The sequence below is a fragment of the Pantherophis guttatus genome, chromosome 3 (genome assembly GCF_059756535.1).
Source record: "Pantherophis guttatus breed Tessera chromosome 3, ASM5975653v1, whole genome shotgun sequence".
NCBI classification, from domain to species: domain Eukaryota; kingdom Metazoa; phylum Chordata; class Lepidosauria; order Squamata; family Colubridae; genus Pantherophis; species Pantherophis guttatus.
The window spans coordinates 187,338,243-187,365,058 of NC_142065.1; positions in this window are offsets into that span (position 1 = coordinate 187,338,243).

A 26,816-nucleotide genomic window follows, 5' to 3' on the forward strand; every position below is an offset into this window, starting at 1 on the left:
CATTGGTGAAGAAAATTATTTTTCACCGCTTTTGAAGCTACACATACAACGAATTCACATACTCCTATGGAACTGCTTATCAAGCAAACTGTGCATCAGTAATGAATTATGTTTATAGAGAGATAACCCTGATCACATTTGCTCAAGCAGTATCCTCAAGAATCTGGCTTCTTTTGCCAACAGATTCGCCTTTCATTTGCCAATCATAACAACTGTCTTTTATAGCTTTGCATTTTTATCTACTCAGCAAAAGAAACAATCACTCCAGTCCTAGGGTCAGTACTAAATTCACTAAGAAAATCCCCAGGTGAGTCTCTCACAGGGGGAAAGTCTTAATGATTGGAGAGAAAGTAACAATTTGCATTGTGTTCTAAGAAGGCAGGAAAAAAATATCTATGAACTCTTAACCCCAAAGAAATTTTTATTTTTATTTTTTTATTTATTTATTTTTCATATTTGTATACCGCCCTACTCCCGAAGGACTCAGGGTGGTGAACAGCCATAAATAAAATACAAAGACATACAAAAGTTAAAAACTATTAAAAAACAGATTAAATAATTTAGGCTCAAAGATTAAAACATCCAAATTTATCTAAAAGAGATTTAAAAGCCAATTTAAAAGCCAATTTAAAAGTCAATTTAAAAGGGAGAGTTAGGCCAGACCAGCCTGTTGGAATAAAAACGTTTTTAGGGCGTGGCGGAAGATGCGTAAGTCTTGGATCCTCCGTATCTCCGGGGGGAGCTCGGAGTGAATGAATGAAAACTAAGTCTATCTATTTCTCCCCCCATCCCACCCCACCGGTCTTCTATCCTTTCATTGTCTATCCATATCTGCTTAGGTGTGTGGGAGAGATATTGGTGTATATAGAACCAACAAAAATCACTGCAATTGGAATCATCTTGAATTCCTGCACTGAATCTATTGCCATTTATAGTCTATTCTCCAAAGGTGCCTTTTAAAATGAAACTCCAATTTGATGGTGCCAACCGTACAGCATTAAAAAAAAAAATAGGCAAGATTTTCATCATCCCTATGAATCCAGTTGAAATGAGTTTTAAAAAGCATAATTTTAAACACCTACACCAAAGACATAAACTTGAATGTCTCCATAGACAACATGGGTGGATTTTTTTTTAATTGTTTCTTCCTCAAGATTATGAATGACACAAAAATTTACAGAGCATAACATTTATTTCTATGCTAATAGGCTCCCTTTTTATATCCTACAACATATGCTTAGAATCACTTGGAAATGGTCAAGGTTTCTTAAAAAGAAACAGAGTAAGAAGCAATTAGGAACATTATCTTTAACTATTATGGCAAACCTTAAGGAGACATTATTTTTTGAAGTAGATATAATTGTGTAAAGACATTCATTATACCTTTATATATGCCTTCCCTGGCCTCGTGCCCTCCAGTTGTATATTGAACTACGTTCCATCAACCTAGGTTGGGTGAGGATTATGACCATTGATGTCCAACACAATTTGAGGGCACCAATTTAAGAAGCAATGCCTTACATATTGAATTAATGGCACAATTGGTTCATGTAACTCAATCTGCAGATGAAATCAGAAATGCAAAGCCCTATGCATGTTGTGGATCATGAAGAAAACTCCTGCATACATATGTTTCCTTACTAAATTTAGTGTAATGAAGCCACATAGAATTAAATATATGGAGGTTTAATGGAAGCCACAGGTGGTTAATAGATAAGAGTAGTAAAAAGGGATTTCCCCCCTAACTCTCAGATTTTAGTCTTCATCCCACATTATAAAGGAAAAGGTAAAGCTTTCCCCTGCCAAGTTGTGTCTGACTCTAGGGGCTGGTGCTCTTCTCCATTTCTTAGCCGAAGGAGCCAATGTTGTCTGAAGACATTTCCATGGTCATCTTGCCAACATGACTATACACCAAGGCACACACTACGCTGTTACCTTCTCACCAAAATGGTACCTAATTATCTACTTGCATTTGCAGGATTTTGAGCTGCTAGGTGGGCAGGAGCCAGAGCAAGTAACGGGAGCTCACTTCCTTGCGTGGTCCAATACAGTACAGTTACAGTAAGTCTGAGGTCAGTTCTGTACATGGCACTGTTATAGTGATCAATAGGCACCAATGTTTGCTGCAAACTATGTCTTTTTGTGCAAGGTTTTTAGATTTAAGATGAAGGTAAAGCAGATAATGAAGATTCGATTTGATTCAATTAGATTAGATTAGATTAGATGCAGATAATTATCATTTATTGACACATCTATTGTTTAATCTATTTTCAGCAAACTGTTGTAATTTCTAACTCCATGAAAATGTCTTGCTGTCTATTTAATTGTCCTATTTAGATTTTTCTGGAAATATTTCTGAATAATACACTGTTTTAAATATTTGTATTTCTTTACCTTTTTCAAGGTAATACTCCCCTACATTATGCCTTCACCATAAAATAAGAAATTTGCTATTGTTTAATTGTCAACTATGTGTATTCAATAGCAAAGATTGGATCTTCTGAACCTTTCTACATCGATTTGATACACTTGAATAATATTCCCGATCTCTCTTGTCATTTGGGCCTGAAAAGGTCTGTTTTTTTCTTTTGGTTTTTGTTGTGAGCCAAGAAAGTCTACAGAGAAGTCTGGTTGCCAGCAGTTGCTAGTTTGTTTAGTCCACATTGCCACACTATCCAGGGTACACCACTAGGAGGCAAAGTAGCTTCACAACCCAATGCACTAATGAGAGAATACAGGAAAATTATGAACAACTCACTCCTACCCGTGCACGCTGACCTTCCACATTTATCAGCCAGAAGACTCAAATCTAGGAAGCCCCAACTGGGACTTGCACAACATCTGCCCAACAATTTTAACATCGATTCCCAATGGAAAGCCAAATGTATCACTAAACACCCAGACGTAGGAAGACATATAAATGACTTACGTATAAAAGGTACCAGGCTTTGAACTATCATATTAGCATTGGACAATCCGGAATAGGATTCTCACCTCACATGACGTCTGCCAGGACTCACTGTATAAATGGGGCATTGTATCCTTCCCTCAGTGTGACTGCAGGGTCCCACATCAAACAATAGATTCCATCATGACTGGCTGTAAGCTGAGGGCATATACTGGTCCAGTATCTGATTTTTTGTAATATAAACGATGCTGCACTTCAATGCTTAGATGGCGTAGACATAGGTATTTGAACATAGATCTTTCAAACATTTATGTTTTCTTGTGTTTTACTCATCTAGGTGAAACGTTAATACATATTGCTAGTCCATGTATAATATACCATATGCTAAATAAATAAAACAAAAATTGGCTTGTATGTTTATGTAATTTTACTCTCTTATGCAGATACAGCTACACCTTATTTTCTTATGCTGACTCTGGAATACCAACTAGATCAGTAGGTAACAGAGGTAGGTTTCAGCAGGTTCTCACCAGTTCTGGAGAACCGGTAGCAGAAATTTTGAGTAGTTCGGAGAACCGGTAGTAAAAATTCTGACTGGCCCTGCCCCCATCTTTTCTCTGCCTCCTGAGTCCCAGCTGATCGGGAGGAAATGGGGATTTTGCAGTAACCTTTCCCTGGAGTGGGGAGGGAATGGAGATTTTACAGTATTCTTCCCCTGGAGTGGGGTGGGAATGGAGATTTTACAATATCCTTCCTATGCCACACCCACCAAGCCATGCCATGCCCACCAAACCACACCCACAGAACTGGTAGTAAAAAAATTTGAAACCCACCACTGGTAGGTAAGTATCTGGAACACAGTTTTCCAGCTATGGCTTCTGCTTTATGAAACTTTTTTTCTGTCACTTGTTTTATACTAGAAGGCATGGGATAAAAAGCAAACTTAATTGTTAGTATATACATGTCTGTGAATTTCTCTCTTGATAATACCAGATTTGACATATTTCCCTCAATTCTATTTGTGAACTGGTAGCTTCAGGAAACCAGCATAAGCATCTTAAATAAATAAACATGGGCCAGAAAGGCAGAAGCTCTGGTTTAAAAGCAGAAATGGTGAGCCTCTGCCAGATGTTGCTGGACTGAAACTTTCCTCATCCCTGTGACCATGGGAAAGGAGAGACCTGAAATGCAGGATCAAACTGTGGCTTCTACAGGTCTGCATTAAAATAAAGATGGCTGATCTATTGTATCTTGAGAATAAGAGCTATTCAGATCCAATGTAAGAATATAAGATGTGCTGAAATCGGTGGTTGAGTTTCTCAAAACTTCTTTTCCTTTATTAAAGGAGCTTTGGTTTAATCATCTTGTTTTTTCAGATTTTTCCTGGGGATGGATTTGAGTTTATTGAATGGTTGGAGATGCTAAATCCTACTGTTGTTTCACTATTCTCCATCTTCTCCACGCTTCTCATTTTTCATTTTATTAAATTTGTATACCGCCCTACTCCCGAAGGACTCAGGGCGGTGAACAGCCATGAAATAAAACATATAAATACAAAATTTAAAATAGAAATAAAACAAGTTAAATAAATTTGGCTGAACCATATTTAAAACCCCAATAATTTAAAACCAAATTTAAAATTCCCATTTAAAAGAGGAGAAGTTTAGGTCAGGCCGGCTTGCTGGAATAGGAACGTCTTAAGTGTGCGACGGAAGGTGCGCAGATCCTGAATCCTCCGTATCTCGGGGGGGAGCTCGTTCTCCATGCTTCCAAAAACTTAAGAAGCTCAATAGGAAGAAAATCCTTCTCATTGCCTTCCATTCTCTTGAACAGGAGTGTCAAACTCAAGGCCCATAGGCCGAATCTGGCCCATGGGATGCTTAAATCTGGCCTGCAGGAGCAGCCTGGAAATAGCAAAGGACCAGCCCCCCGTGCCCCATTTTCAGCCTGGATAGCCTCCTGCAGCACCCTGCCAACCAAAACAGGGTTAGGATGGCAGCGCATGGCCTCCCCACTCTCCATTTTGGCCCACAGAGTGCTGCAGGAGTCCTCTGTCACATCTGCCCTTTCCCGGCTGGCCCACAGAGGAGAACTGCAATGCTGATCCAGCCCTCGAAGAAATCCAGTTTGACACCCTTGCTCTTGAACTATCCTAGAAACAAGGCAAGCCAAAAAGGCTGAAGAGATATAATTACACTGCAGACTCATCCATTTCTTCTTCCTTACTGTCCATAATATGAGCTTAGTAAGACCAACCGATGAAGGTGACTTTATTGTACTGTATGGCAAAGTGAGCCTTTTATACTCTCCAATTTTAAATCCTAACTGCCACTCTGAGAGCCAGGCGGGTATAGTTATTAGGGCACCAGGCTAGAAATGGGGAGATTGTGAGTTTCATTCCTTGCCTTAGCCACAAAGCCAGGTGGGTTAGTTTGGGCACTCACACTTTCTCAGGATCCAATCTGGGTCGTCACCGCAACTAAAGGTTTAGTCTTCTGAGCTTTCGGACTCATGCTGAGCTCATCCTCAGGGAACTTCTCTCTACCAGAATGTGTACTTTGGGTTGTTATGTGCATATATTTGTTCCCTGATGGGCTCCAGCATAGGTCCAGAAGCTTGGGAGATTAAACCTCTGGTCCTGGTGACCAACCCAGATTGGATCCCGCAACATTATCCTGGGACACATGTTTGCCTCACACTTTCTCAGCCCTAAAAAGTGGACAATGGAAACCCACTGAAAATCTTGCCAAGAAAACTGCAGGAATTTGTACAAGCAATTGCCAGGAGTCAAGTTTGTCTCAAAGGAGAAAAAAAATAAATTGGGGGGGGGAGGAAATCCACTAGCTTGCTGTCTCGCTGTGCACACACACACAATTGTTGCTAATATAAAAGTCGGCTGAACTCTGTATGTGCAATCAAAGTGCATTCAAGATTGAAAAACTGAGCAGTGGTTTGGAAGAAAATCACATTCTCCTAATTTATGCATGTCTCATTGTGGAGATGGAAGAAAAAACCCAGACAGAGACCTTTTCCAAGGTCAAATGTTTCTCTTACCAAAACATTTTTAAGGTATATGCCCATGTTTCTCACTGATTCTTTTATGTACTCAGCATTCTGTCCTAAAAAGTCTGAGTTTATTAGACATCCATTACAATTGACACATTGTTGCACTGAGGGGTGAATAGATGCATTAGACAGATGAGCTTAATTGGCTTTCATCCAAGAGAAATTAGAGAGAGGGGGAGAAAGACAGCTGAATTTGATTCACATTTTCAATTAGTAAAACTTTCTTTCATTATTATAATGCCTGCTCAAATAGCAGCCACATCATGGTGACAAATCCCGTTATCATGCTTTCTTTAATTGTCTTCCAAAAAGGCTTCCATTGAAAGCATTGTCTGGACTTGTGTATAATGCTGACAATCAAATTCCGTTCAAAGAGACCCAGGGTGGGAGACGGGGTGGGGGAGGTCTGACTAAAGCACATTATCATAACACTTTTGAGGGGGGGGGGTTGGTAGTTCTTCAGGCTGCAGTTCTTGTATTAGGTCACCGTGCCATGATGACAATGATGTGTGCTAACAAGATCAGTCAGCAAGCATCAGCAGGATGTTGACATGTCCCGTTTGTTTTTGTTTGGTTGTTTGGTTTCAGTTTTGGGGGGAGGGGGTTGCCTTCCTCTGTTTTAAAATTTTGTCTATGCAAATATGATATAGCAGAATAAATGTGTTGATTTTTAAGCTGATAACTGCAGGCAATGATTTCATCCTCCAAAGGCAAATTAAAAGAAATGGAAAGACTTGATTCCATTTCATACCTTGATCACATGAAATTATGTCTGTATAATCACTAGGAAAGAGGCCCTCACTAATGGCTTTGCACATTCATAGTCCTACACCCAAGGACATCTATATGCTGTCATTGGAAGGCTACCATATTCCCACACTTTTTTAAGCCCGTGACTTAAAGGGGAACTAGAGAACAAGTGTTTGACTACTTGCATCAATGAATTAACACAGAGTATCTGTCTCCAAGCGGATAGGAAGCAGACAACAAGGTGTGGGTTTGAAAGGAAGGCTTTAGATTAGATATCCTAGCTTGCATTTATATAGAATAGCAACATATGATGGAATGTAGTCCAGATTCCCAAGAAGAAGGAAGTGCATTCCAAAGGAGCAAGAGACAACTCAGTTCAGATAATTGGTGTGACAGAAAAAGGGTGAAGATGGTCCCTCCCTAATACTTCCCAGAGTATTTATGCTTTATGAGAGTTTTAGCATGCTTTAGTTTGGCAAGACTCTATCTATGGGTGAGGAACAATAAAGAAATATGCTTCAAAGAATCACAACTTATCTTTCTTGGTTTGGGGATAAGTATACTTGGGATAGCATACTTGGGATAGGTTGCAATTGTGGGATACTGGTCAAAATGTAGAAGGAGAGAGGAGTGGAGTGGAGGAGAAGAGAGGGGAAGGGAGGGGAGGGGAGTCCACCATCACTTTGAGACTGGAAAAAGTGCAAAGAAGAGCAACTAAGATGATTAAAGGCCTGGAGACTAAAACATATGAAGAATACTTGCAGGATTTGGGTTTGACTGGACTAGAGAAAAGAAGGACTATGTGGGACATGATAGCAGTATTCCAGTATTTGAGAAGCTGCCACAAAGAGGAAGGCCTCAATTTATTTTTCAAAGCACCAAAAAGTAAGACAAGAAACAATGGATGAAACTAATCAAGGGGAAAAGCAATCTTGAATCAAGGAGAAACTCCCTGACAATGAGAACAACTAACCAGCTGAGCTGAGGTGGCGCAGTGGTTAGAGTGCTGTACTGCAGCTACTTCAGCTGACTGCTAGTTCAGCAGATCAGCAGATCAAATCTCACCGGCTCAAGGTTGACTCAGCCTTCCATCCTTCCGAGGTGGTTAAAACGAGGACCCAGATTGTTGGGGGCAATATGCTATTTAGTATACTGTCGATTGTTGTAAGCCGCCCAGAGTCCTCAGAGAGTGGGAGGCATAAAAATATGATTAATAAATAAATAAACCAGTGGAACAGCTTACCTTCAGAAGTTGCGGATGCTTCATCACTGGAGGCTTTTAAGAAGAGATTGGTCAGAAACTTGTCTGAAATGGTATAGGGTCTCCTGCTTGAGCAGGGGGCTGGACTAGAAGGCCTCCAAGGTCCCTTCCAGCTCTATTCTGATTAATAAGTTATACTCTTCCTAGTTGCAGTCAGAAAGCATTTTGGAGTTTCATCACTGGAGCATTCCAACCCATTGATAAATTATACTGTGAGTGATACATGATACCTGAATTAGGATTCCTTGGTGTTCTCTGAGCATGGTTGTTTTCTTGCAGACATTTCACTACCCAAGCTTGGTAACATCATCAGTGCTAAATGTCTAAGGAGATTTTCAGTCATCCAGATCATAGTTGTCTTAAAGGTGCTTTTTTAAAAATGCAACTGGATTTATTTTCCCCATTGAGGAAGAAACAGTCTTCTTCCTCAAGGAAAAAACAGTTCAGTTGCCTTTTGGAAACTCAAAGCACCTTTGAGATCATCAGTGCTAACTAGTTTAATTATCTAGTTTGAAAGACAACCAAGCTGAGAGAGCACCAAGGAACTCTTATTTCAACCCTGAATCACAAATATTCTCCTTTATTGATACCTGAATTAACTAATTGCTCTTATTCCTTGTACTGCCTTCTAGGCAGACTTGGTTGAATGATAATTTATCAGCATATCTATGTATTATGATATATGCTCATGAATAAGCCAAGAACTTTAAGTGCCTCAATATATTCAAAAATAGGGTTTAACATATCAGGGATGGGCTTATTTGTGAGCATATATGGCAACACTTTTTTAAAGCAGCTATACCTCACATATAGACTCATGTATAAGTCGATCCACAAATAAACCAACCCTTGATTTTTTTTATCCCAATACTATACAAATGGATCATATTTGGATTACCCATGGATAAGCCAATTCTGAAAAGTAAAATATGCAATCATTTTGAAGAACAGCTTACCCGTGGTGGCACATATTTCACAGTATTTTGCTCTAAAAATTCAAAGATGGGCTCATTTGTAGATATATTTGAACAGATGTAATATTTAAGAATTAATTGGCATTGTTGTCTTCATCATAAAATGTTTGAAGTAAATTTAATTAAATGAAACATGCATTTTCAGCTCCAAATTGTTCCGGCTGCACCACAGGGCCAGTTGTTCAACTTCCTGTTTATATGCAGTGTCATCACCATCTCAAATGAAACCAATCCCTGTTGTATCCTTTGCAAACTTCCAGGCTTTAACAGAGGAAATTTAGAGATGCAGTCACTGGTATAGAGAGAAAAGAACAACGAAGAAGGCATACAGCCCTGGGGGGCGGGGGACACCTGTGTTAGTTGTTCGGGTATTCAATGTTATTTCCCCAAGTTTCACCTGTTGCTTTCTATCTGTCAGAAATTTTATAATCCACCTACAAGTATGGGCAGGCACAGCTAGCTGAATCAATATAGAGTGAAGAATTTCTGGAATGATGGTATTGAATGCCGAGCTGAAGTCCACGAAAAGGACCCATGCATAGGTCCCTAGGGATTCAAGATGTTGCGCGATGTAGTGCAATGCCATATTGACAGCATCATCTGAGGATCTATTTGCATGGTAGGTAAACTGCAAGGGGTCTAGCAGCAGATCGGTGAGGATTTTCAATGGCAAACCACTTCTGAAAAACCTCGCCAAGAAAACTGCAGGGACTTCTGCAGGGAGTCTCTGAGACTTGGACGCAATTGAATGGATGTAAATCTAAGTGAAATTTACTTAGAATGCCTCGCTGCCTTCTAACGATATATTCCCAGAAAATATCTATATAGCCTGTGTCTGTGAGCCGAAGCAGGCTCACCAGGAAAGAATTTTCTACTGAATACATATAGGATTGTATGTATATTGTATCTTGTTTAAGGACCATTTATTTCAATTGGCTATACAATCACTTTGTATAGTCTGGATCCTCTGCGATATTTCTTGTAGCTTAAATGCAACATTTGACAATTTTCAAACTTAAACCACATTTTTATTACTAACTGTACAATAAACATCTCAGATAGGAGTAATTCTATGCCCCTTGGGGAAAATTGCATTGCAGCATTCCAATCACAGAAATGAATGATCCCCGTAATAGTTCTCATTTTAGATATGAGCATTTCCTTATTCCCATTAATCATGTTAACAGAATATAGTGCACAAGGGTCTTAATTTTATTACCATGTTTGGGTAAAGAGAGATTATAACTATGAATATAATTTTGGTGATTACTTCCAATAAACCAATCATCTCCACTGTTCATTAAAAATATATTTGTTTATTTATTCAGTCAACGTGGAGGATAATTACTCATTTTCTTCTGGTAGATAATAGATTTTGCATTCAAATGCTTTCATATATGACCTAACTATAGAGCTGAGTTATATATGCTTAATGGGAAACTTCAGGTGTCCACTTTGACAAGTACCTGATTTATGCAAAAAACAAAACAAAATAACCTCTCAGTAATTCTTATAAGAGAAGTTTAAAAAGCATAAAGCTTTTGTTCTTAAAAAAAAAAAACCTGACATTCAGGAGCTAGGGGATATAGTTAGACATGGTGTCCTACAGCCCCCCCCCCAGAAGTGCCTCAGAGTAACAACATGTTCAAAGATTAATTTTATTGCAATATATAACTTTTAAAGATGCAAGATAAAAGCTAATATTTATAACAAAAAGGTGGAAAGAAAAGATATAATAAAAAGACAAAAACAAAAGTGCAGAAAAAAAGAAAATATAGAAAAAGTGACTTCTAATTTTCTTTTACAACAGTTATAAGTACAAATAGATGGTGGGTTTCAAAAAATTTTACTACCGGTTCTATGGGTGTGGCTTGGTGGGTTAGCATGGCTTGGTAGGCGTGGCTTGGTGGGCATGGCAGAGGAAAGATACTGTAAAATCTCCATTCCCATCCCATTCCAGGGGAAGGATACTGTAAAATCCCCATTTCCTCCCCAATCCGGGGGAACGTTACTGCAAAATCCCCATTGCCTCCCAATCAGCTGGGACTTGGGAGGCAGAGAGTAGATGGGGGTGGGGCCAGTCAGAATTTTTACTACTGGTTCTCCGAACTACTCAAAATTTCTGCTACTGGTTCTCCAGAACTAGTCAGAACCTGCTGAAACCCACCTCTGGTACAAATGTAAATGTCTTACTCTATGGCTACAGCATTCTTTACATTTTTTTTTTCTACAATCAATTTTTTCCTAATCTTCAAAACCACATAATTTTTTTCCCCCTGTTTGGTGCAAAAAGTCAATAAGAGGATTCTAATCAACATTAAAGTTAGACAATATCTTTTCTGTAATCAAAGTTCTCAATTTGGTCACCTCAGCAAGTTCCATCATCTTCACCATCCATTCCTCCATTGTGGCTAAAGTAGAATCTTTCTATCTTTTTGAATATATAATAATCTTGCTGTAGTTATCATATATAAAAACAAATAATTGTTTTTTCCAACTATTTATCCATCAATCCCAAAAGAAGTCTCTGGTTTCAATTGTACACTAATCTTTAAAATCTTCGGTTATAATATATATAATTGACTACAAACTTTTCCAACTTTTTTCATGTAAATCAAGCATGATAAAATGTCGCCTCTTGTTTACAATTTAAACTATTAATATACATACTAGATAATTCTTTTTTGTGAAATGTGCATCATTTTATTAATCTTTTTAACATAATATAAATTTTATTCCTTTCAACCACATAGTCTCTCACTGTTCCATCTGTGTATTGTAACCAAAATTTTAGCCCATTTTATCATGAATTCTTTTACTTGTTCTTCTCTTTCAAATTTCAATAAAAATTTATATATTTTAGCAGTCTGATAATTATTTGTACACAATTCTGTTTCAAACTCAGTCATATAATGCTCAAAACCATAAGTTCTTTATCTACTATAAATCTTTCTAATAATTGGCATGTGTATCCTTCTATGACCAACTCCTTTCTTGATTTTATTTTACATTCCCCTTGGCAAAATTTTAGCCTCTCAGAATAAGTTAACTGTTTATGTTTACCTATTATTTCTCTTCTATAAAATCCTTTTTGTGCAGAGAGGTACAAAGGATTTTTCAGGCATGTTTGCATTGGTTCCATACAGTATTCTCAATATTGCACATCTAACAAAATGATTTTCAAAATCAATCTTAAACTTAGCTCTGTTGTAACACAGGAGGGTCAAACTCGATTTCATTGATGGCTGCTTCAGGGTTGTGTTTGACCTCGGTGGGGGAGCAGAGGGGGAGTGGTCAGGGTGGGCATGCCCAGCTCAATGTCACTCATGTCGGGGGTGCCTGTGGTGGTCTGAACAATCTGCCAGCGAAAACGGAGCTCAGGAGGCATGTAGGAGGCCATCGCAGACAAAAACGGAGGCCCTCCCGAGCTCCATTTTTGCTGGCAGAGGCACCATGTCCTTCGCTGTTTCCAGGGCAGACCCGCGGGCCAGATCTAGACACCCCGCAGGACAATTCCAGCCCCCAGGCCTTGAGTTTGACACTCCTGTTGTATCATAAGTATCCATGCCATCCAAATCTCAATTCACATGCTTCTAGTTCCAAAAGTCTTCTGTTTCTTGACAACGTCCATTCTTTCATCCATTATTGCTCAGGTTTTGAACCCTGATGACATCATGGAATGCCAAAAACCTGGAGAAGCTTTCAAACTAATTCAGAATCCTCATGTGAAATGCCACAGATGGTCTTTCAGAATTATATGATTAATCAACTTCTGGCACAAAGGCTCCCATGCCTTCCACTACAGATGTGTTAAATTGATCTTTTTGTACAGAATGTATCATTATGCAGTTCCTCTCAAGTTGAACAGGACTTTTTCCAATAGTATAAAAGTAACCAGAGATATATCTTTACATCATGCCTAAAACTACAGGTGAAAAAATATTATCAAAGAATCCTAGTAACATTCCAAAATTCTGGGCTCTCCAGTTGTTGTTTTCAAGGCAATAAATTTCTCTTGAAACTGATAAAATAAAGAACATGACTTTTAGAAAGTAACATGTTGCGCTGTATTTTACATCAAACAAAATAGCCTCAACCATTTACACAGAGAGAATCCAGAGACATGATGAAACAAATATCTGCAAATAAACTGGAATACAAACCCATAAACCATGTGCCTTTATTTATATCTCAGCTCATAATTTTTTTTTCCTTTCATCACTTACGGGAGGTGTAAATTCAAATATAAATACACACACACACACACACACACACACACACACACATATATATATTCTCTTACTTTTCTTAGGTTTTATGTGTGTTTTTCTTTTAGCCAGGTTTTTCCTACATAGCCAAGATTTTTCTACAGCCCTAGCTCAGTGGAGTCACATCCACTCGATTCTGGGCTCTTTTTTCTTCTGGCAGCCAGCAGGCCCTATGCTGCCCTATGCTGCTTAGTGAGAGACTTATATAGATCTATTTCTGGCTTGTTAGCCATCATCAGTAAGCCACACCCACATCTCATGTATCCTCCCTGTAAAGGTACAATATCACTTTTCTCTTATATATATATATATGAGGTTTGGAGAATATGTTCTGTTCATAGAATATACTGAGGACACACACTGTTGTCTTTGTGGCCTTATTCGGATGTTCTCCCCACTACTAATAATTAGAAGCAATTATGAATTCATTTCCCTTCCCTTGACAAATTCATTTTTCACCTTCATCCTTCCACCATTATCCGGCATTTTCTAATGTGGGTAGAGGCAGTTACAAGAGATAGGAATAAGATTTCTCCAGAGGTGAAATTCAGTGGGTTCTGACAGGTTCTGGAGACCGGTAGCAGAAATTTTGACTAGTTCAGAGAACCAGCAAATACTACCTCTGGTTGGCTCCAGAGTGGGCTGGGAATGGAGATTTTGGAATATCCTTCCCCCAGGAGTGGGGAGGGAATGGGGATTTTGCAGTATCCTTCCCCTGCCATGCCCACCAAGCCACGTCCACCAAGCCACACCATGCCCACCAAGCCATGCCCACAGAATGAGTAGTAAAAAAAATTGAATTCCACCACTGGGACTCATTTCTCCCTTTGTACAAACATGTAGAGAGAATCAGTGATTCCTCCCTTATATTTATCTCCCATCCACTCTCCTTGCTGTCTATCCTCTTTAAGCAGCAGCTGTGAGAATTCATCCACCAGCAAGAAACAGGCTAGTCAATTCCTAAATGTTGCTTTGAGGGCATTCTTGGAGTGATGCCTAATGAGGTGGCAGTGGTGGTTGCTTGAGTTGGCAATCACAACTGCCACTACACAATATGTTCCTCTGAGGACCACTTAAGATTACTGCCAACCGAATGGCCTGGGACAAGCCCAATCAGATACCTTAGCTGATCCAGCTAAGCAGGTGGGGGTTGGCTTCCAGTTCATTGATCACCTTAGATCATTATTTGAAGTGGCTTGTCTCCATCTATCAGTAGCGCTTATGTCAGGTTTGGGTTCAAATCATGCAAATAGCTTACTTATAGTATATGGCATAAACTCTCTGCTGTAAAATTTGACCATCTTATATATGGGGATCAGAAGAAACAAGGATACAGTTTTCCATGCTCTCCTTCTTATGTATTTCTAATTTTACAGAGAAGATTTCAAAAGAGGATTTGTTTTTTCACATGGTGTACTTTTTGCCCATGGCATTTTATCAATGGAAAGTCTCATGAAGGACATAGCCATGTTCCAGTATGAGTCTGTTGAATGATGCTGGATAAAGATGAATGTTTCCAGCCACATCAGCCAAATCTATCATCTTTAACAGGCCCTGATATATGGAATAAATATGAACAAAGTGCATCTACCATGCTTTATTGGAATGACTAAGTTTCACCATTTAGTTTTAGAATGCATTTGTTTATTTACGTGTGACTTCAAGGCAATCTTGAATTCTGGAAATGTGCAACATTTTGTGGAAGAGGTTTGCCATCATCTTCTTTTCGTAGGGGTGGGGGAGAGTGACTGGAGCAAGGTCACCCCTTTGTGCCTAAGCTGGGACTAGTACAAAGAGTCTCTTGGTTTGTAGCTCAGGGTCCTTAGCCACCATATGAAACTGGCTCTCACATTAAGATAAGATATGGGGAAGGGAGAGGAGGGGAGAGGTGAGGAGAGGAGGTGAGAGGAGAGGAGAAGAGGGGAAGGGAGGAGGGAAGGGGAGGAGAGGTGAGGAGAGGAGGTGAGAGGAGAGGAGAAGAGGGGAAGGGAGGAGGGGAGGGGAGGGGAGGGGAGGAGAGGAGAGGAGAGGAGAGGAAAGGAAAGGAAAGGAAAGGAAAGGAAAGGAAAGGAAGGAAAGGAAAGGAAAGGAAAGGAAAGGAAAGGAAAGGAAAGGAAAGGAGGTGAGGTGAGGTGAGGTGAGACTGGGTGAGGTGGGGTGGGGTGGGTTAAGATAAGTTAAGACAAGACAAGATAAACTTTATTGTCACTTTTTTACTGTGAGCACTCTGGCCCACATTAAAAATGAAATTCTGTTGCCTGCTCTCAAAAGAAAGTATATATCTATTTATATACATACATAAATATACACATGCTACACCCACATACACACATAAAAATCAGTCCATTTTGAATACACAGTGGAAAGAGGAAACATACAAGTTTACAAGGTTGATACTATATGGAACGCAACTGTAACTGAAGCTAGATGTTCTGCTTTGGATAATACGAAGCCTCCTCCAGAAGGTAACAAGGAAAACAGGTTGTATGTCAGGCTTGCCTCCATTCAAGACCCAAGAAAGGAAACCCCTGACTCCATTAAAGTAGAGAAGAGGTACTTTTACTGAGTTTGAAATGATAGCAGCTAAAGCAAGGCAAGATCTGATTCAAAAGGCGCAGACGTTACGGGTTGAAAGTTTCCCCAAATCCCTCCCCCCAGGGTCCCAGGCTGAATGTCCAATCCATGTCCCGCATAATGTCATGTGAAGCTCATTTTCAGGTATTTCACCCAACTGGAGTTCTAGGATGGTTGGCCTTGACTGAGTGTAAACAACTCCACTTAGCAGCGCAAGAGGATGTACAGGGATGAGCATAAGAGGTAAATAGGGGGTATATTAGGGAAGGATAAGAGGATATTAAAAGCTAATTGTGAGTCTGCTCCTTGTCAGCTTCTCATATTCTTATTTACAAATCTGTTCTATTCTCTTTCTGCATCCATCTGCATTTTTATTTAAAAAGGCAGAACAGTTCATATTTAAGCATATGAAAGCATTTTATTCTAAAATAATGCTCTAATATTTTGAGCCCTAAAATATGCTGCTTTGTTCACAGTATTTTCATTCATATGGCAAAATTATGAAAAGTGCATAATTCACATATTTGATTCACATTATCCAGGAATCTGGTCTGCCTTTGCTTTGAAATGCAGATTGATTGAGATCATTTAGCAACTCTTGCTTCTACAAAGCATTTCAAATTACTTGTTGATGTGTCAAGTTACATACAGAGCATACAGAGATTTAAAATGGTTGAGGCTGGGCTGACTGCGTGACATTTGTGCCTCCTCTATCAATCTTGGCAAGACTATATGGAGAGGATACAACAAAGAATGGGTGTGGGGGGGGATGGAAACAAAAGATAAAATTGCATAATAAAAGATACATTGTTGCTTTCCAGCCACAAAATTTCATGGAACCAATAACAATCCCTTTGCTTTCCATAGGCTTTTCTTCTGGATGTGTGTAATTTGTTCCTTGCTTCTCCTATACCGCTACTTCTCCTTTTCTATGGAAGAAATAGTGCCCTTACCCTCCCACTCTTTTTCATCCCTGAGCATCTCACTTTCCTTGCAGAAAATTCTGTTAAGTACTGGAGGCGTGGCTATGTAACCAATTTCAAGCCAAGAATTAACATTTGGAATTAAAAATATTAATAGCCCTCTCTTGCTTGGACAGAAAACATTGTTCTCCAAATCCTCTTGATCCCATCCTCTCAGTTTTAATTGAATTCGGTTTTAATTGGGTTGTTTTTAAATCTTGGGCCGAAATTATTTAATTGTTTTTTAAACTGTTTTTAAATTTTATATGCAATGTTTTATCTCGGCTGTACACCACCCTGAGTCCCGCAGAAGGGCGGTATAGAAATAAATTTTTTTCTAAAAAAAAACCTAATTTTGGGGCTATAAAAGTGTTTCTCTCTCTCCCTCCCTCCCTCCCTCCCTCCCTCCCTCTCTCTCTCTCTCTCTCTCTCTCTCATACACACATACACACACACACACCAGGGGTGGGTTCTACTCACATTTACTACCGGTTCGCAATGGGAGCACACATGTGTGCTTCTGCGCATATGCGTATATCACCCATGATGACGTCCGGGTGGGTGGGCGGAGCCTCCTGCCACTTTTACTACTGGTTCACAAGAACCGGACAGAACCAGGAGCAACCCACCACTGACACACACCTCTTTCTCCCTTATCTCTGAGTTCTGGAGAACGTTGTAAATTGCTGAGAGTCACTCTGTGAGTACAATGTGGACAGTCTCTAAATTGATATGTACAGTAAATAAGTTTTGGAAAAATGCCTTTCCTTGCAATGTCATATATAAATCTCAATGGAGATCATTTGATTCACAAAAAGTTTTGTTATTTATTTATTTTTATTTTTATTTTTTGACATTGGTTTACTGATATTGTAATTCTCATGTAGAGATTATACAGGCTTGGTTGATATCAGCCTAAATTGTTGTTGTTCTGAGATTAAACAATAAGCATAATTTGTGGCTGATGCATGTTTTTAGCAACTATATATCCCATAGACTCACTTACTAGGCTATTGGCCTTAAGAAGAAAAAAAATATAAAAGAATTAGAATATTTTAATAAAGATGAGATAGAAAAGGGAGAAATAAGGTGGTAGTGGGAGAAGGGATTCAAAAGAATTGTTTCCTGGAGCGGACATACAGTATGCAATTATTACACATATGTTGTCAAATTCTAGTCTGCTCTTGGTCTGTCTTTTTCCCCTTGAATTATTTTGCATTCCCCGGCATTAGTTGGTTGTAGAAATGAAGTTAACAATGATTCTGTATGCAAACAGAGAATCTGGTAACACTGCAGAGATTTCTGGGCTAATCTTCTTATAGTAACACAACGTTCAGGACAAAAGATGTTGGCAAACTGAAGGATTTTTTTTTTTTTAAAGAAACATAAGTACAAAATTCTTCCACTTACAAGAGAAACATGTCAGGTTTGTCAAGATCTTTCTGACACCTTTTTTGATATTCCTTAGTGCTGTTTTATTCAATATCCTTGTTGAGGGTGGCTTTGGTCCGATCTTAAATTTTTGAGAAGAACATATTCCTAGTTTTATGGTGAATGCCTGCGAGGCATGGTTAAACCTCTGCCTTCACAATCTGCATCCTCAGGAGATACATTCAGTGTAACTCAGATGCCTCTGAAAGCAGAAGAGAATGTAGGAAATTATTTAAAAAGCTGCATAGTAGTTGCAATAAAGTGAACAGCATATGTGATTTAACTGAATTTGTCTGGAGTCCAATTAAGCGATAAGACACTTACAGGGCGTGTCGTATTACTTAAACCATTAATGTAATCCCCTGGAGTCCTGTGAGGCAGAAGGCCAAAGGAAGTGTCTTAATGACCCCAAAATGCATGCTTTGTCATGTCCCATTGTTTCTGCAGTAAGAACTGTTCATCCTGGGGAAAGGAAATGCCAATAGGAATGTGTGAATGCTAACGTGTAAAATTACCATGCAATTTATTAACTTGGGGTTTTCCCCATTAACAAATAAGGTAAAGGTAAAGGTTTCCCTCGTACATATGTGCTAGTCATTCCCAACTCTAGGGGGCGGTGCTCATCTCTGTTTCAAAACCGAAGAGCCAGCTCTGTCTGAAGTCGTCTCCATGGTCAGGTGGCCGGCATAACTAAATGCCGAAAGCGCATGGAACGCTGTTACCTTCCCACCAAAGGTGGTCCCTATTTTTCTACTTGCATTTTTACATGCTTTCGAACTGCTAGGTTGGCAGAAGCTGGGACAAGTAATGGGAGCTCACTCTGTTACACAGTACTAGGGATTCAAACCTCCGAACTGCCGACCTTTCTGATCGAAAAGCTGAGCATCTTATCCACTGAGTCACCGCGTCCCTACCATTATCAAATAGGCCTCCTAATAATAAGTGAAGGGAATAATCATTCTTACGATTCCAATATGCAAAGATAGGAAACTGGTAGATCTTCAAATCTTTTTGAATAACAACTCCTAGCATTCCCAACTAGCTCAGCAAGGGAAGCTGAGAAATGAAGTTCAGCAACATAGGAAAGTCTTGGGTTTCCCATCTTTTCCATAAATAAAAACTAGTTTCATTGCTACTGCTCATTGCAGGTATTGCTATTACACACTGCAGATACAGATGCCTTGACTTTGAATTTTAGCACGGTTTAAGACACAGTCTTTGAAATAGGGTCAGGAAGATACCGGAATCTTTTCCATGTTAGAAACAATGCTGTACTTACTAACATAAACGTGTGCAACCTGGAAAAAAATTACACAACTTTAAGATGCACAAAGCATTTAATATTTGGAGTTGAATTTGCCTTCTTCTTGGCTTAGATCCTGTGATCTAGACAGTACCAAAGAAGGAACTTGAAAGATCCAAGGATAGATAAGGAAAGCGAATACAAACCAAAACTAGGACTGTTCCTGAGCAACTGTAGACAAAAATATTTGCAACCCAAAATTAGTAAGAGATACTTCAGAAGGTTATTCCAGATCTTCCATCTTCTTCAAGCTTTCTGGGAAAAAGCAGTTTTCTTGCAGAGATAGCATTTTTAATTTATTAAATTGAATGTCTCTTCCCTTACTAATCTGATTCTGCATTAAACATTTCAAATTAGGTCCCTATCTCATTTTTTTAAAAAACCATATATAAATATAAAAATAGAGTCTTTTTGAGATTGGTGCCCTTAACTAGACTCATCTTTCCTGATGAAGTTTAAGAGATCACAATATTTCTAGCATCAGATCAAAATATTTAATTTGTTTCATAATTAATTAGAGTTAGTGTGGTCTGGTGGTTAACTGTAGTAGGACAGCTGGAGTAGGGAGTATGGGAAGAGTGAAGTAGGACTAGAGAAATCTAGTTCTAGTCCTGTTTTAGATACAAAAACCAACTGGGTGTGACATAAGGCAATAAGAAGAAGAATGAAAATCATCTCCAAAAATGTTCCCATTAATGTCGATATAGTTGTCAACTATCAACTTAAGTCTTGAAGGCCATAATAATAATAATTATCCATGATGCTTCTGTGTTTGTTTCATTCATTACCTTAGTTTTACTATACCCCCACACACACGGTTTTATTGCTTTCATACAATTTTATTTGTCATTTTATATTCTTTTAGATACTGTACATCACATTTGAGTCCAGGTAGTCTGAAGCAGAGAGAGAGAGAGAGAGGAAACACTATAACTTTCTAAAGTGAACTTGATCCAAAACAAGCAAAAAGCCAACAAAAAGCAATCAACACAGGCCGTGAGATTTTTCCTTCCAAGTATTTACACATACTGTAAGTATACAGACTGGTCTTGATTTTCCTTCAGCCAGCATTGTCTACTCTACTGAGTGCACATGAGAGATTTCAAATGCACACCTGAAGTAACTTGATGAAAAATATTAAAGTTCAAAATGGTTTTCCTGGGAATATGAAGACCTGAACATCATTAAAAGGAAACATCTGCTTCAATCTGGGACTCTGCCACTGTTCTTTTTCCTTGTTTAAATGTGGTTAGGATTTTACAGTAAAGCCCCTCAGGCAAATTCATCGAGTTATATTCACCCCAGGCACTTCAGGAAAGGAGGCCAAAATGATAGAGGCTTCTATTAACTGGTATCCAGCAGAAGAACTTGATGAGATTAAGAAGCCTCCATGATTATAGAATAGTTAGGTGAAATGGAGCAATTGGACTATTGGCAATCTCATAGTTAATCACCTGAACTGGCGTTTCTAATCGGCCTCTCTAATTTAAGAGACTGTCTAAGGAAATGCCCATGCAACAATTACCTACAGGTAATTCTCAGTTTACAACTGCAATTCAGACTGGAGTTATGGTTGTAAGTAAATTGAGGCATCATGTGACCGAAACTGATTTTATGACACCAGTCAAACACCACATTGGTTAAGCAAAAATCCCCAGTGGGGATTCTTTGCATAACCAGTAGGGTGTTTGACCAGTGTCATAAAATCGGGATTCTTTTTTGCTGGAAACTGAAAATAAACACCAGAAAACAGCAAAAAAAAAAGTCACAAATCATGTTCATGTGACCTTCAGGACACCACAAATGGCCACAAAGGTGAGCTGGTTGCCAATTGTCTAAAATGTGATCACGTGATTGTTGGGGTGGGAGAAAATGCTACTATAAGTAGTTCTGAGGAGTCCATTATAACTTTGAATGTTCATTAAGTGAATAATCATAAACTAGGAATTACCTGTATTCAAGCAGCAATTATATACAGGAGAAAAACACAACCTTGGGGAGGAGTGCTAAGAATTGTGGCAGAAAGGCAGACCTGACCTGAAGATTGTACTGTTGATGTATTTCATAGAAGAGGCTCATCATTAATAATAATTTATAGATTCAAACGCCATAAAAACTGTATCTGTTCCAAGTGTGCCATAAACCTAAGGAAAGTTCATAACTGTTTTATAAAGCCATTTTTTGTGTGATGATTGCATGTAGGCCAAGGCATAGCTCATACAAACTGAGGTCTGCAGCAGCTAAATGACAAAAGAGGCCCGTGATTGTCTAAAGGGAATCTTGGGTCCATCATGGTTACATCAATTAATGCAAAGCAGTTTTAATTATGTGAGGGTTTTAGTAAAACCCTCACATAAAGGTTGACTCAGCCTTCCATCCTTTCTAAGGTAGGTAAATTGAGGACCCAGTTGTGGGGGCAATAAGCTGACTTTGTATAAATATACAAAAAGGATGAAGGCTATTGCTTAGCACATTGTAAGCCGCCCTGAGTCTCCGGAGAAGGGCGGCATATAAATCAATTTTTTTAAAAAAAACCATTCTCACCGGGTGTATTCATATTATTGGATACAATTATAGAATTGGACAAATACTTTAAATCTTTTTCATTCTATATTAGTGAGTAAATTGCATCCCTTTATAAATCCCAGATTAGCTCATGCTACCATGCAGCACCTTTTCCTTTCACACAGGAAAAAAGGTGTATTTAATGAATGAAACAAATCCATAATTTTCTTGTATAATCTTCCTTTCCTGAAGGTGCAAGGGTCAAGTCTACTTTTGGCAAAACAAGCCACATATAACAAGGCACACTTTAGTTGGATCTCTGTAAAGCAGCAGCAGGCAGACGGGCATATTGTCTTTTATTTTTCCAAATGCCAACGTGATTTTGCAATATCTGTAATTTTAACACATTTCAAAAGCAATTCTCAAGTAACCTAGGTGAATCTGATACACAGAGACACACCACATAATTAAACATGCCCCATAGCAAATGCAACACTAGTAAAAGTAGTTATAACAGGTTAGTGTGACTTAGAGAAACTGCAAGTTTAAAGCACAATGATAATTGCCCAAACTGATTGATTTCATTTTATGGAATGTTACCAGGAGCTGCTCACATGCTTCAGAATGATGGCGTCATCCCATTCTGTCCAACCAGACTAATCTGATTCAGGCCTTCCCGGATTTAGGTACATTTGTCTACACAGGCAGTTTGGCAGGGTCAAAGAGAACCATAAAAAGCAGTAGTGTAGAAGTTGGAATTGGAGTGCATATTCTTTCATTCCCAACATTGTGCAATTTTTTAAAAATAATCTTGCAAGAACAGTTAATCAATGGAACACGTTGCCTCCAGAAATTGTGAATGCTCCAATACTGGAAGTTTTTAAGGAGAGATTGGACAACCACTTGTCTGAAATGGCATAGGTTTCCTGCCTGAGCAGGGGATTGGACTAGAAGACCTCCAAGGTCCCTTCCAACTCTGTTATTCTGTTATTATTCTGTTCTGTTATTATTTATAATGGAGACAGAAGACATTAGAAACCCTTTGAATATAGTTGTGCAGATGGTGCAATAACTAGTTTCCCACCAAAATGCCATAGAATAGCACTTCATTGAACACTTTACATAATACAAAATCTGAAAGGTATTCTGTTGCTGTTATTTTTGCACAGCCCCCATTGAAGTATCAAATTCAAAGTGATTGGGGGATTCATCTTCCATAAACTCAGCAAATTGAACATCAGATCCTGTGCCCTAAATAACAGGCTAAAGGCACAGGCAGCTGGGGAAAAAGAGGTGTCTTTGCATTCAAAGACATCAACTGAACCAAGGAGGGACAGGACCTCAGAGGCCTCAAAAAAGCAAAAAGGAAAGTGACCCATTTGCTAGATGCAAAGGATGTTTATTTCAGCCCTTCTGCTCTCAAGGCTAATACTGTTTTTGGAGCCTGCCTCTATAAAGCTTGCTTCTCTCTTGCCTCTTGTTATTATATTTTAAGGGTTTTGTTGTTGTTGTTGTTGTTGTTTAGAGACTGGGTTAATGTTTTTCCTGAATTGTCATCTGCTGTTGTGAGAAATAACACCCACTGATTTCAGTGGAAGTAAAGCAGTCTAGTTCTTCCCCCGTATCTAAAAACTATAAAGATCTGGATGAGGAGAAACAAGCTAAAATGGTTGTTGTTGTTATTAGTTGCAAAGTTGTGTCTGACCCATCGCGACCTCATGGACAATGTTCCTCCAGGCCTTCCTGTCCTCTACCATCCTCTGGAGTCCATTTAAGCTCATGCCTACTGCTTCAGTGACTCCATCCAGCCACCTCATTCGCTGTCATCCCCTTCTTTTTTTGCCCTCAATCTTTCCCAGCATTAGGCTCTTCTCCAGTGAGTCCTTCCCTCTCATTAGGTGGCCAAAATATTTGAGTTTCATCTTCAAGATCTAAAAAAAAAGGAGCTAAAATGGACTCATTGTTTAAACTCACAAGCCTACTGAGTTGACCCAATACCAGATCTGGATGAAGTTGTGCCTCCCCAGAAACTGCTGATGGCACAATTAGAGATCATCATGGACTCTCAACTTTGACTGAAGCAGCAAGTGGAAGCTGTAACCAAGAAGCTCTTTCTCTGATTGTGGAGGGTTGACCAGTTGCAACAATTTCTGGAAGCATTGCAAAACCGTCACTTATGTCTTTTTCACTTCACAATGTTCTACCAAGGTTACCTTCAAGTCCATCCAGAAACTATAACAGAGACAAAATACGGCAGTTCACAGGCTAACTGGGAGTATCATATAGTACTAACAGAATCCAAATGGCATTGCTGTACACTGTCTCTGCAGTGCAATTCAATGATGTTAATCCTCTTCCTGGGGTTTAGAGCCTTCCAGGTTTTCTTACTTATATCCCAGAAGTGTTTGTAGAGAATCCTTCTGTTCTCACCCTTTATGAGGTAATATACAGCCATTTTCTTCAGGACCTCCCTCTTGTGAAATACGCTTTCACTAGGCCAAAGATCTGCACCTTCACACCTAATATTTAGACAATTATTAAAGGTCTGATACTTTTAAAGAACATTTGGGACTGTGGAGTAGGGAATAATTGTACTGGAGGTAGCTGCTGATGTGATTAATATGACACGCAATTATCAGCAGATGAGGCTAAGATGAAATTTATATTATTGAGATATGATCATTGATTTATTTGTACAGATTCATTTATATACTGCACTTCTGATGTTCTTCATATTTTGCTGTAAACTGTGTAAATTTGTATGGAATGAAGTGGCAAAATGCACCCAAAATAAATAAAAATAAATAATACTATGATGTGTTTGCAATAACTAGAGCAACAAAAGAACTCCTCTCAGTTATTGCAGCACAATATTAGAGCAGCTGTCTTCAGACTCATGTCTTCCTGAAGTTAAAATTTCAACTGAATAATTCTTAGCCAGCATGTGATATGATGCATCTGGAAAGGACCAGACTGGGAATGAGTCTGCCATCAGCAGTTTCTGGGGAGGCACAACTTCATCCAGATCTGGTATTGTGTCAACTCAGTAGGCTTGTGAGTTTGAACAATGAATCCATCTTAACTTGTTTCTCCTTATCCAGACAAGAGCCGTGGTGGTGCAGTGGTTAGAGTGCAGTACTGCAGGCTCCTTCTGCTGACTGCCGGCTGCCTGCAATTTGGCAGTTCAAATCTCACCAGGCTCAAGGTTGACTCAGCCTTCCATCCTTCCGAGGTGGGTAAAATGAGGACCTAAATTTTGGGGGGCAATATGCTGACTCTGTAAACTGCTTAGAGAGGGCTGTAAAGCACTGTAAAGCGATATATAAGTCTAAGTGCTATTGCTCTTTATAGTTTTCAGATGTATGTGTGTTTGGGACTACACAATGAAAGTCTCACCTTTTTACATTTGAAGTACATAAAAAAGTGGCAAGGTTTCAATCATACAGATGCTATCTTAACTTTTTTGATACTCCCACAGAAATTCACAACTGTAGCAATAAATAAAAGTATAAAAGACAAGTCCTGCGTTCACAATACCAGGTTAGGATAGAAAATACTAATATTCTTTGTCACATCTGGATTAAGAAAATCTGTATCTGCTCACAATCCCTCTGCTTTGCATATTCTGAAGGTACGTGAATTTACCGGCTTATAGCATCTGGTAATTCTATATTTTAAGACAGATTTGACCTCAGTACCTTTGAAATAACCCAAGACAAGAAAGAACTGGGTGAAACTCCTCATCCAGCTGCTACAATTTACCTTTCTTTTTACCCTATCTACTTAAAATGCAAAATTCTCCCAGCCATCATTTTTCATTTCCATCTTTTGACATAACATTCTGCAAATAGAACCAAAAAAAAAAAAAAATTAAAAAATAATGAGGAGAGTTCCCAACTGCTTTTTTTTTTTAAAAAAAAGAAGATTCCACATATGTGCAAATTAGAGATTCTGTCTGAAAATATTCCCTGAAAGCTGTATGGTTAGTGCAGTCTGGGATAAATAATGCAAATGCCCCATGGCTCTGTCATAGACCCCTCAATTTCAGTGAGACTTGGAGTTCTGCACCTGAGACTCAAATATTAATGAAGTAAAAGTGTAATAAACAAACCTCTTCTCCTTTCCTCCCCACAAATCATTATACGGAAACACATTTACACCTTTTCCATTCCTCCTGCTCTGTCTCTCTTTTTTTTTTCTTTCTCCTTGGCACAGATTGAAAAACACTTTATAATGATGAAAATAGATCTGAAAATATCTCCTCTGCCTGTTCATAAAGTTGTTCTCTTGATGGTTTATATGATGGCACAAAAGACTAACTCCAGTTTGAAGGCATTTCTGTCAATCTTTTCTTCACAAATACGATAAACATATAAAGTGATTTACCTCAGTGAGGCAAAATATGGCACAGAGGGTGATGAAGTTCTCCATGTTGAGGTGATGTTCTTCTGAAAAATTGGGTTAATTGAGAAAAAATAGCTTCTGTTAATTCTGGGTAAATAATATATTGTGTGAACTATTATGTGCTGGAACGATATGAAAGAAATTGACAATCTACTTGTAATAGGTTGCATATTTGCAAGTCAACTATAGAAAATTAATGTTGCACCTTTCTCCCCCACCCCCCAAAAAAGGAAAAGCATTTGCTTTGGAGTATATTTTTTTTCCAAAGGAAAATAACATTTTCATGAAATTTTCATGACTGTGTTAGATTCTTGCACTTCATATAAACTGAGTTATGAGCTAACTGAATGGCATATGAGAAATCGTGTTAGTCACTATAAAAATGTGCTTTTTGCTAGCTTAAAGCTGAC